The sequence below is a fragment of the Nannospalax galili genome, unplaced genomic scaffold, assembly GCF_000622305.1.
Source record: "Nannospalax galili isolate Female #2095 unplaced genomic scaffold, S.galili_v1.0 scaffold1463, whole genome shotgun sequence".
Classification (NCBI taxonomy): domain Eukaryota; kingdom Metazoa; phylum Chordata; class Mammalia; order Rodentia; family Spalacidae; genus Nannospalax; species Nannospalax galili.
In genome coordinates this window covers 809,855-820,678 of record NW_008349596.1, presented here as the reverse complement: position 1 = coordinate 820,678, position 10,824 = coordinate 809,855, and the positions used below count along the sequence as shown (strand labels likewise).

Below are 10,824 nucleotides of genomic sequence, written 5' to 3'. Positions count from 1 at the left end.
CATCAATTACAAAAACAAAAGAGGGAGTTCCTGCTTCCTCATGATCAACTAAAAAGGGCCTTATTTACCTTAAATATTCTAAATTTTTCCAAAGAAGACAAATATTTATCTCCCTTCCAAAAACAATGGTCCTCATCTACCAGCTATAGCTCCATCTTGGTCAGATGGAGAGACCCACTCCCAGGAGCATGGAGAGGACCAGACCCACTTCTTACAGCAAGAAGAGGGTTTGGATGTATATTCCCTCAAAATGAAAAAGGACCCCTCTGGGTACCAGTGAGAGATATTAAATATTTACCCCAACAAGGGGACCATGATGATAACCCATCCAGGGAGTGTTTCACCCCTGAGTATGGTTCCTCTGTTTCTCCCTCAGGGACAATAAAGGATGTGGACACTGTTACTCCTGACACTTCTAATTCCCATCCCGCCCAGTGATCAAGGATTTGGAGACCCCAATGCTGCAGCAAGGTGACTGGAGGCCCAATATGGAAAGCCCTGTCCATCCCCTGCCAATATCGCCCGGCTCCTGTGTTTGGGCCTCACCCTATCCTAATATCTCTCGGATTGATGTAGGAAGTGTTCCCTTTACATCCTCTGGCTCAAATATCTCCACATTAACTAACATTGATTCCTGCCCCCCCCCCCCGCCGGGACGATCCTAGTTTGTGGAGGAGGATGGGCCCACAGCTTCCTGCCAGCTAACTGGACGGGCCTTTGTGCCCTCGCCGTCTTGTTTCCGGACATAGACATTATACCGGGCCGTGAGCCCCTCCCTATTCCTTCCTTTGATTATATAGGAGGTAGGAGCAAAAGAGCAATTCAGATGATCCCCCTATTGGTGGGCTTAGGAATAACTGCGGGGATAACCACAGGGGCCGCAGGATTGGGAGTGGCCACTCATATGCACAGGAAACTCTCCCTGCAATTAATCCATGATGTACAACTTCTCTCTGATACCATCCTAGACATCCAAAAACAATTACATTCCCTGGCTGAGGTGGTCTTACAAAATAGGAGGTGACTAGACTTGCTAACTGCCGAAAAGGGAGGGATATGCTTATTTTTACAGGAGAAATGCTGCTTTTATGCCAACAAATCTGGAATCATCCAAGATAAGATTAAAAAGCTCCAGGAAGATCTAGAAGAGAGGTGAGAGCTCCAGGAGAGTCCACTCTGGACCGGTCTACATGGCTTTCTACGCTATCTCCTCCCCCTACCTGGCTCCATTTCTGTGTTCCTCCTTGCCAGGCAATAAACCTACACCAGGAGGAGATACATTATCAGAGATTAGCCCAGTCGGCCAATGAGCCATGTGAACCTTCCCTCCAGGAACTCTGTCAAGAGGCCCTGCCCCTCGAGAGTCTTGAGTCCAATGACAGGTAAGATCCCTCCCAGGCTGATGAACCTAAGACGGGCCGTGAAAGAGTATCATGGTTACCCGAGGACGGGCAACTTCAGAACCTGAGGAGGGACAACCTAAAACAGGACTCGAGACCCAGTCTTTCAGCTGAGCCCCATGTTACTCAATGACGGGTAAGATCTCCAAATGGAGACAACCTAAGACAGAGAACATGGCTGATATAAAAACAAAAGGGGGAGATGTCGGGGCCGCCTTTGTGCAGCGGCACCCTCAGCCTATGAGTTCCGGAGCACTTCCGCAGCCTGACCTAGAGTTGGCCCACCTGTCTGGTCACTTTCAGTTCTCGCCAAGATGGCGCCCAGTGCAGGTCAACGGGGAGGGATGGGAGAACTCATCACTGGCATAAGATTGGCTCCACCTGGTCCTCCCTCATTCCTGGTGTGCAGGGGGAGTGGCCCCTCAGCCCATAGGTCCGCAACACCAAAAGTGACTGTCACTCACGGCGGAAACTTCCCACCATGAGACTTTGCCTTTAAATACCTGTGCCTGCTATAATAAAGTGTGTTCCTGCTCTGACTCGGCACCCGGCTCTGTGTGTTTCTTTTGAGTCGTACACTCATCATCCCACTCAGCCCCAAAAGGAAACGGATTATCGGCTGGTTCTGAGGATTCCTTTCCCCCCTCCCTGCATGTCGGAACCCAACAAGGGGAAAGTAGTTTTAACACAATATCATAGTGCTGCTGGGTGTGGTTGTTCACATCTTTAATCCGAGCACTCTGGAGGCAGAGGCAGCCTGGTCTACATGGTGAGTTCCAGGATAGCTGGGGCTACAGGGAGATCCTGTCTCAGAAACACCAAAAAAAAAAAAAAAAAAAAACATTGTGCTAAAGACAGACCGCGTGTGTGTGTGTGTGTGTGTGTGTGTGTGTGTGTGTGTACACGTGTGTGCTTGTGCCTGTGGAGGCCAGAGGTCGATGTTGATGTCTTCCTCACTCTCCACCTAATTTTTTGAAACAGTCTTGGACTGAATCCATTCAGCTAGACTGGCTGCCCAGTGAACTCCAGGAATCCACCTGTCCTTCTCTTCCCTTTCCAGCACTGCAGTTATACAGGTGCATGCCGCTCGGTGCTGGGAATTAAAACTTTGGTCTTCATGCTTGCACATCAAGCACTTTAGCCACTGAGCCATATTTCCAGTTCCCATCCCCCCCTTTTGATGATTTTTAATTCCTTCCAGGTTGCTATGAAATTCTAGTATTTTATTATCTTTATTTCTTATCAGGTTCCTCTTCTAAAATCTTTAAGTATTTCTAGGCTAATAGTTTGCACAAATTGCAAATTTTTGAAGGGCATTTTATGCCTGACAGGTATTCCTTCATTAGTATTGTTATTTGATAAGTAGTATGTCATTCATTTAAACTTTTTTTTTTTTTTTTTGGTCTTTTTGAGACAGGGTCTCCCTGTAGCCCCAGCTGTCCTGGAACTCACTATGTAGACCAGGCTGGCCTTGAACTCACAGAGATCTGCCTGCCTCTGCCTCACAAGTGCTGGGACTACAGGCATGTGCCATCATGCCTGGCTGCTCATTTAATTTTTATAGTCCTCTTTTTTCCAACGTTTCTCCTTGGTTTTTAGGGGGCTGGAGAGATGGCTCAGCGGTTAAGAACACTGGTTGTTTTTGCAGAAGACCTGAGTTAGAATCCCAGCACCCACATGGCAGTTAACAATTGTCTGTAACTCCAGTTCCAGGGGTCTGACAGCCTCTTATGTCCTCCGTGGGCATTGCACGACATGGGTGCACTTACCTACATGCGAGCAATACACATACACATAAAATAAAAATAATAACTAAAAAAAATTTTTTTAAAGTAGGTATTTGCGTGTGTGTGTGTGTGTGTGTGTGTGTGTGTATTAAATACATTTGCCAAGCTCCCTTGAGTTGCTTGGTATTCTTAACCACTGGAGACAGATCATGGAAGAGTGGGCCATTTTCCTGCATACCTGGAAGCCTGCTGAATGGGGTTGGTCTGCTGAGAAGCAGCCTGGTGGCAAGCCAGCCCTTGGAAGTTATAGAGTCTGGCTTAATTTGGGGCTTCACTTTGGAACCTTGTTTTTTCTCTTTGTGTTACTATATAAAACAACTAGAAGTTATTTACGACTCTGTAACTTAATTTGAGTTATGGGAGGTGACTTTCTTACAGATGTATCCTCTGTAAGCTTTATATTTGCCAGATAGCCAAATTTTAGTGGTGGGTCTTGTTAGGGCCTTGTGGATCTTGTTTTCTGCCTGTGGTAACAGCATACCAATTCTCTCTAATGACTTGTGTGTCCTGCTCTGGATTGGCCAAGGATTTTGCACATGAGTCAATCCAGGCTTACTAGATACGTTAGAAAGAATAATGAAATAGAAATAAAATAATAGTAGAATGTTTTATTAATGCATCAAGTAAGAAGGGTAACAGATGTGTCAGATTTAATGGTATCAATGGTGTTTTCACCTCATTCATAGTGGGCATTTCCTAACACCTCTCCAGTTTGGTAATTTGTTCACTCAGGACTCACTCAGTGTGGTTATAGGGTTACAACTATGCCTTGTTATGTCGGAAAGATGCAAAGCAGGACCAGAAGAAGGAAAGGTGCTGGGACAGTCTGGGGACAGGCCCATGCTTCTCCTAGTAGAGTCACATAAGCCTCAACTGGTTCCAGCAACACATTGTGACAGTGCAAGTGAAATGGTAGCTGGGGAAAGCTTGTTCATGGCACTCCATGCAGGGTTTATTGGTGACTCGTCACAAGGGTAACCTGTGCCCAGCATATATCCACCTTGTAGACTCTGAGAATGAAAGCAGGTGTTTTGTTTTGTTTTGTTTTGAAGCAACTTGTCTATACTTTTTTCTTTCATTGCTTTACTGTATGTTCTGTAGATGTTATATTTATCACTGTGTTGGCATCTTTCAGGCCTTTATGGTTTCTCTGATATCCTGGATGATCTTCCCAGCTTTTACTTGTTCATTCTGCTCCTGTCATGCTACCACGTACTACATGACTCAAACCAAATGGGAATTCTGTTGCTGAGTAACTACTTAAGACCTAGAGAGAAGACCTCTGGGCTCAGCGTTCCTCAGGGTGTGGGGTGCTGGAGAGCTTCTTAAAGCAGCAGTTGTTGTTTTTCTCCCTCAGACTTACTAATTCAAGCTGTGGATTGGGGCCTGAAAATTTGTGCTTTGAACAAATTTCCAGGTGGTGCTAATGCTTTTGGTCCCACTTTGAGAACTGCTTTTTGGTTTATAATTACTAAGTTACACTAACAACACATCCTGCAAAGTTCTGGAACATAAGCATACTTAATGCAGTACTTTTGGGGAAAAAAAGGAGCAGTTTTACCATTGGCAACTCCTGTGTATTGTGCAGTGAACATTGTTCATCCTCATGATGGATGTGGTTACAGGATGCTCATGTAGTTTAGCCCAAGAAATTTTTTTTTTTTTTTTTTTTTTTTTTGTCTGAGACAGGGTCTCCCTGTAGCCCCAGCTGTCCTGGAACTCACTATGTAGACCAGGCTGGCCTCAAACTCACAAAGATCTGCCTGCCTCTGCCTCCCAAGTGCTGGGATTAAAGGCGTGTGCCACCATGCCCGGCTGAAATATTTTTTAAAATGTTTTATTTATTATTTTTATTTTATGTGTATTCGTGTATTGCCTGCATGTATGGAAGTGCACTTGTGCTGTGCAGTGCCTGCAGAGGTCAGAAGAGGACGTTGGATCCCCTAGAACTGGAGTTATGGACAGTTGTTAGCTGCCATGTGGGTACTGGGATCTGAACCCGGGTCTTCTGCAAGAACATTCAGTGTTCTTAACTGCTGAGCCATCTAACCAGCCCCTAGCCCAAGAAATATTTAAAAATTCATTTATATTTTAAGGACTGAAAGCAGCTTTATTAGGAAGGTGAAAAATGACTGTGCCAGCTTGAACATAGGTTGCAGCAGCAGAAGAAAGCACTTGAGATTCCTGATGTCCTCCAGCACCTACTTCATTTATATGCATCATGTTCTTTCTGTAAATCTGAAAAGATAAATGGCCACCTGTACTTCTGAGTTAGGGTTTTTCCCTTTCCCATGCACAGAAACCATGATAATTCCTTAGACAATTCCTCCTAGAACAAATGTTTTTCTCTCAGCCAGCCCCAGTGGGTTCACCTTACAAGCTCTGGGGCTTAAACAGGAAGAAAGATGTGGGAGAGGTGTATTTATTAGTGAAGACCCATCCACTCATCTCTCCTTCCTCCCCTCCTTCCCTCCTTCATTCCTTTTTGTTGGTTTATTTTTATTTTTATTTTTTCGTGTATGAGTGTATGAGGACTTGTCTTCATTTTCTTTTCTTTCCTAGTTTTAGCCTGTATATTTGTTTTTGGGTCAGGGTCTCCTCATGTAGCCCAGGCTAGTTTAGAACTCTATGGAGCCAGCTAAGGGTGACTTTAAACTCCTGATCCTCCTGCCTCCATCTCCCAAGGGCTGGGAGTACAGGTGTTCATCATGAGGCCCAGCTCTCCTTGTATACTTTAGAATGTTGATCGCTTGCTTTTGTTTGTACCTCAAGAGTGGTTCTTGCTGTCCCAAGGCACAAAAGTATGTGTATAGTTTTTCACATATTTACATCTCAATGTCTATTTCCATAGACATTTGTATTGAAAAACTATGTGAGTGTGTGTGTGTGTGTGCGTGTGTGTGCACGTGCATATATGTGTGTTTGTACATATGTGGCCACAGAGGCCAGAAGAAGGTATAAGATCCCTTGGAGCTGAAGTTACAGATAATTGCAAGTCACTCTATGTGGGTGTTAGTAACCAAACCCAGGTCCTCTGCAGGAACAGCTAATGCAGTCATCTCTACAAAGCATTCCTGTTTCTTTTTTTTATTTTTTCGTGTATGAGTGTATTGCCTGCATGTATGTAAGTGCACCCATGTTGTGAAATGCCCATGGAGGTCAGTAGAGGGTATCAGATTCCCCTGGAACTGGGGTTAGAAACAAATGTTAGCTGCTATGTGGGTTCTGGAACCAAACCCAGGTCCTCTATAAGAGCAGCCAGTGCTCTTAACTGTTGAGCCATCTTTCCAGGTCCTTATTTCTTTGTTTTTAAGATAAAGGAGTTCTGTGTTGTTGGGTGCTCAGTGAATCCTCCGATCACCTGAACTTGTCATCTCATTTGGGTAATCACAGTTCCCAGTACTCTTTCCAGCATTTTGGAGAAAATGGATTGTTAAGCAATATTCAGGATATTTATTTTTAAAGACTTCTTAACTTTTCAGCTTCTTGCTTGTGGAAGTGATGCCATAGAATGTTTTTCCTTACCTCAGTGGAAGTCCTAGGGAGGTAGCGCTTAGCTGGGGGCTAGGCAGTCAGGGGCAGGTTTGGTAATGAGATCCTGAATATATTCTGACTCCACATGATCAAATAAGCCACTTAGTAAACTGGTTTTATTGGTGTAAGCTTTTTGGTTTTTGATGATTCTGGGGGTAGAATCCAGGGCCTTGAGCATGACCAGCATGTGAGCTACACGCCAGCCCCTGACCCCTTTTAATCCCAGGACTGATGATGAACAGTATAATAATATTACCTGTGCTATTTGAATATCTCAAGATTGAGTGTGTTTATACTTGGCACAGTGAAAGGAAGCAAGATGGAATGTCTGTTGTGAACTGAGGCACGTAGCATCACCCTTCCTATTTGCCATTACTAATGATGTTTGTTTGTTTGCATTGTGCAGTAGAAATGAGTAGTCCTCAAAATTTGATGTTGGCTCTGACAATAACAGTAATTTCTAGTGACTCAGCATCAGTGTGATCAAGTGTTAGACTAGGTAGGTACCCATGGAGGGAAGTTCTGAAAGTCTGTAGGAGGACAACCAGGAAAACCTAAAACAGACAAAATGCATGAAAGAAAATGAGGCCCAAACAGCCTCACTGCCATTTTGGTTTTAGTTTCACTGTTCATCTTGTGCTGTACACTGGTACCCTGTGATGTAATAAAGGATTTCTTTTGATGGGATAGGCCAGAAAGTTCTGGTCAGTTACATTGATAGAACTGCAGTACAAATTGAGCCCATGTAGATAGCAAAAACTGTATGTTGCTTAAAATTTTTTTTTGATTTACTTATTTTATAATTTGATGTGTATGTGTGCATGTACCTTTACGTATGTAAGTGCACCAGCACATGCAATGCCCATGGAGACCAGAAGAGTGTGTTGGATCCTTTGGAACTGGAGTTAATGTTAGATTATTAGCCGCCATGTGGATGCTGAAGACAGAATCTAGGTCTTTTGCAAGAGCAGCCAGTGCTCCTAACCCCTGAGCTGATTAGCCCCTGTATGCTATTTTTCATTCTTCAGAATAATTATTCTCCCAAGTATCTGCCTTGGTGTTACAGTAAAACACAGTGTGGTTTCCTGTACTTAGATAGGTTGGTAATTGTTTATTCAGTTCCTTGAAAAAAGCATAGTTAGTGATTTCATAGACTAAGAGCTTATTTAAATTTTGGATAAAATTGAAATTGTATTTTCAGGATAATCCTCCAAAATTTTAGGTCAACAATTTTGAAGTTTCAAACTTGAGATTATTCATTCATATGAAGACTTTTGCAACCCCTTTCAGTACCCTTATCTGCTCCATCCAAATTATGCTAGCTGGAATATGTAGTATTAAATCTGCTCAGTTTTCTCACTGTCACATACTTTAGAGACCTGTGTTCAAAAAACTGTCTTTTACCTTTAAGTATTAGTTTGGGGGAAAGGGATCATTCTCCCCAACCAAATCAGTTTTGTCAACACAAATTATACACACACACACACACACACACACGTATTTTTCTTGGTACCTATCCTGGCACAGAATAGTTTTGATTGATGGATTTATCAACTCATTAACTTAGCTAGTATTAATGGAGCAGTTGCTGTTTTTTCATTATTTCTGCCTAATGTTCTATTTTTCTTGCGATTTAGTTGAAGGCTTATTAAGTGGTTTTATGGTACATGGTCTTGGTACCATAAAAGAGGGCATTGGATTCCCCTGGACCTGGATAAGGATGGTTCGTAGTCGCCATGTAGGTGCTGGGAATCGAACCCAGGTTCTCTGCAAGAGCAATCAGTGCTTTTAACTGCTGAGCCATCTCTCCAGCCCCTTAAATTTATTTTTATATATTTTTTGTTTTTCTTGAGACAGGGTCTCTCTGTAACCCCAGCTGGTCTGGAACTTGCTATGTAGACCAGGCTTTCTTTGATCTCACAGAGGTCCTCCTGCCTCTGCTGAGGTTAAAGGCATAGGCTACCACACCCCGTTTAATCTTTATTTTTATTTCATGTATGTGAGCGTTATGCCTATTTGTGTGTAAGTGCACCCTGTTGTGCAGTTGCCTCCAAGACTAGAAGAAGGTGTTTGATCCCCCGGAACTGGAATTAGGGATGGTTGTCAGCCACCATGTGGGTGCTGGGATTCGAACCTGGGTTTTCTGCAAGAGCAGCCAGTGCTTATAACTTCTGAGCCATCTCTCCAATCGGGGCATACATGTTTTAACTCAATGCTCTGCTCTTGACTGTGTATGCAATGTGACGAGTTCTCTCAAGCTTTTGCTGCTGTGACTTCCTCACAAGGATGAACTGTACCCAGGAATTGTGAGCCAAATAAACCCTTTCTCATTACAGTTGATTTTGCCAGGGTGTTTTATCACAGCAACAGAAAAGAAGCTAAGACAATTTCCAAAAGTCTTCCTACAGTAGAACTCTGAAATAGAATAAATTCTATAACTTAGAATATTTGTTATATACTTTGTGGGTCATTTTTTGTTTTTTGGTTCCTAGACCAGGTAATCAATAGATTTTCAAGTACTCAAACATTGATGTCTTTATTGATGGCTTCTTTTAAGGTCATATTCTTTGGGTAGTGAAATAGGATAAACACTTGGTTGCATTTTTGTTTGTTTCTGTTTTTAGGGCTGGGGATTGAACCCAGGGCCTTGTATATGCTAAGCAAGTCTGCTGCTACTGAGGTGTATCCTTAGATCTTGGAGAGAATCTTTAAGGAATTATTTTATCTATCTATCTATCTATCTATCTATCTATCTATCTATCTATCTATCATTTATTTTTGGTCTTTTTGAGATAGGGTCTCCCTGTAGCCCCCGCTGGACTGCTATGTTGACCAGATTGACCTTGAACGCACAGAGATCCACCTGCCTCTGCCTCCTGAGTGCTGGGATCAAAGGCGTGCACCACCACACCCATAAGGAATTATTTTTAAGTCAAAGAAATTCTTAGAACTGTTCCTTTGGTGGATGTTTGATGACTTGTAATTTTGTCATGTTCTCCTTGATGCCTTCATTTGTGCAGGTAGATAGGAAGATGCCCAGGGCAGTTTAGGCCATCACAGTGCTTGTTGTGCTTTGTCTGTGCTTCCTGGTCCTTGAACTGGTTCTACCACTAGACTCTTCTGATTTCTACATCATTAAGGTTTAAATATGTTCTGAGTGTTACTCAGAAGCTGATTCTAGAGCTGGAGAGATGACTTCACAGTTAAGAGCACTGGCTGCTTTTGCACAGGACCCAGGTTTGGTTCCCTGCTCCTACCTGGTGGCTAAGAACAAGTTCCAGGGGTATCCAATGCCTTCTCACTTTCTTAGGCATTGCATACCTGGTGCACTTACATACATGCAGGCAAAACATTTATGCACATAAAATAAAAATAAAAGCCGGGCTTGGTGGCCCACATCTTTAATCCCAGCACTGGGAGGCAGAGGCAGGTGGATCTCTGTGAGTTCAAGGCCAGCCTGGTCTATGTAGTGAGTTCCAGGAGAGCTGGGACTGCAGGGAGACCCTGTCTCAAAAAGACCAAAAACAAAACAAAACAAAACAAAACAAAAACAAAAAAATCCCCCAGCATTTAAAAAGCTGAATCCTTTGCATTTGAACAAAGCTTTGACTTCACGATTTCTTCTGAGGACAAAGTAAATTGGCCACATTTGTTGTTAATGTGAGGAAGGTCCTTTGCTCTTGGGCACTTGGAACTATCTTTTGTTCTTGCTGGGATTGAACTCCTCCAATCCCTGGAGGATGTCTTGAATACAGTAGACATTTAAGAATGTCTGCTCAGTGTGTTTGTAGTAGCTTTTCTCGTTACTGTGACAAAATACCTGAAAAAAGTAACTTGAGGGGGGAAGGAGGATTTACTCTGACTCACCTTTTAAGAAGGGATACAGTCCATTAAGGCTAGGAAGGCATGGTGGTAGGAGCTTGAGGCCAGTGGTTGCATTGTATCCACAGTAGGAAGCAGTCACCAGGAAGTGAGGCCAGGATATAAAACCTGAAGGCCCTTCCCCACTGATGACCTTCCTCTTGTGAGGCTCTACCTCTGAAAGGTTCTACAGCCTTCCAAAACTGTGCCACTAGCTGGAGACCAGGTGTTCAGACACGAGC

At 43.3% G+C, this 10,824-nt stretch overlaps 1 protein-coding gene and 1 non-coding gene across 9 annotated transcripts in view; one reads left to right on the top strand and one right to left on the bottom strand.

Annotated features, from left to right (window-relative positions):
• Arid4b (AT-rich interaction domain 4B) overlaps positions 1 to 10,824 on the top strand; it is a 151,600-nt gene that overhangs the window by 40,510 nt on the left and 100,266 nt on the right. The window lies entirely within an intron of this gene.
• LOC115072674 lies at positions 5,498 to 5,618 on the bottom strand. Its single transcript, XR_003851704.1, has one exon. It is a non-coding gene; the product is annotated as a small nucleolar RNA SNORD22 (small nucleolar RNA).